Genomic DNA, 1,932 nt, shown 5'->3' with positions numbered 1-1,932 from the left:
CTGCTCAGTGCCGATTTGAATTTAACCCGCTGTGCCGCCGCGGCGGGACGGGGCGGCCCAGCCAATCGGAGCGCGGCGCCCGCCGCTGCCCAGCCAATCGGCGCGCGGCGTCCCCGCGCCGTTCCCTCCCGCGGCCGCCGGACGGGGGAAGTTGGGGCTGTGGCCGGGCGGGGGCGGGGGGGTGCGGCGGCGGCGCGGGAACCGGGGCGCGCGCGCCTTCCTGCCCCAACGGCCGCCGCGCGGGGAGGGGGGAGGGGCGTGCCCCAACGGCCGCCGCGCTTGCCGCGCTCGGAGCCCCCGTGCTGCCCCCGCCTCCCCCCCCCATGCGGGAGAGCGACGAGAAATCGCCGTGCGTTATGAAGATTAAAACGCTGCCGAAGAGGATTAGCGAGATAAGCCTGGAGAGAGGCCCTAAGTGGTTTAGTGAAGCCGATTATCCCTTGTCTCTTTTTCTTTCTCTCCCCGCCCCGGCTAACGAGCGCTAGGGACGCTCTCCTGGCGGCGGCGAGCCCGCGGTGGCGCTGCCCACAGCGCTTCCTCACGTGCTTGGCGGGAGCGACCCCGCGGGAGGGGGAGAAACCCGCTGTCGGGAGCGGGCTCTGGCTCTGCCACCCGCCCTCCCGCTGCGGAGGGGGGAAAGGGGCGCTTGGGGCAGCCCTTTCCGTTGCATCTGCTTAAAAACCAGCAGTCCGTCTTCTCCCTCGMGGTGCTCCTGAGGGTCGGGTTCCCCCAAGCTCTCTGCGCTTGGGGARGTGCTTAATAACTCACTCATTGCCTGCTGGTCTGTGGGATGGGGTCACTGACTATCTACCTTCTAGGAAAAGGGCATACTTAATGCTCCCAGAGATAAGATTCCCAGCTGTCTGGTATTAAGATGGGTTATGCTACTTATCATGTTGATATTACAACATTTTTATTTTGCAAGTAGATACCTGAGCTGTATAAGGGGCTCTTTGTGCGTACCTCTTCATACTAGAGCTAGGATGGTGAATTACTCTGTAAAGGTAAAAGCTTTTTAAGTGTAACCTTGCAATTTTCTCAAGGTAAGTCTTCAAAATTGTAKAAATTCGACTTGAGAAATTATCCAAGTATTGGATAATGTAGCCATGTAACAGCCAAAATCTTATGGTACRTACCTTCTTTGCTTTAAAAAGTACGAGGTGGGACTGAGGGGACAGCTGATGCTCTTTTTTTTCCCCATTCTTGCTTTGATACAATTAGCATAATTTAACTTTAGCCATTGTATATAGAAATCCATTTCTGGTATATTCATTTGCCTTTGTCAAAGGTGCACTAGAAGGTGTACTTCTTACAGGTTTTGGAAACCCAGTTTAAGTGTATGCTTCATGAGAAGTGCAGTTATAAATATTTTAAAAATGATGAGTGTATTGTCACAGTGAGGACATGCGATGACGTCTTTGCTGGAACTGGATTTACTTAAATGAGAAAAAAGCACATCCTCATATTTCAAAAATCAAACTGGGCAAAAACAGGTTTTTATACTAAAGCTGTCACTTGTGTGTTTTTTTTTCATTTATGCTGAGCTTTGAAAATTATCCCCTAATCAAGAACCCATGATCTCTTTTCAAACATATGGTAATCTCTCTCATGGCCTTTGTTCAGAGGCGGTCTATAGGTTAGTCTCAAAAGCTGGCGTTATCTGTGCGTTTTGACTGTAGGAGATACCTTTAGGTAAAGGTTAAAAGAAAAATTCCAAACAGAACAGCTATCRAAATAATTATTCTGCTTCAGTAGCTTGTGTGCCTCTTTTGTGGTTTTCCTTACATATTCCTTACTTAACCACTGTCTTTGCCTTTTTGAGATTACATAAGCATACGGTGCAGGCAAGTGAGCAGTCTGTCAGTCTGCTCAGTTGCAGCCGTCAGTTTAAACTGTTTGTGTTTCTGTCTGCGCTTGCTTGATTTGATCTCT

This window comes from Rhea americana, unplaced genomic scaffold (genome assembly GCF_003343005.1).
Source record: "Rhea americana isolate MKP2758 unplaced genomic scaffold, rheAme1 scaffold_17, whole genome shotgun sequence".
Classification (NCBI taxonomy): Eukaryota; Metazoa; Chordata; class Aves; order Rheiformes; family Rheidae; genus Rhea; species Rhea americana.
This window is presented reverse-complemented; position numbering follows the sequence as displayed.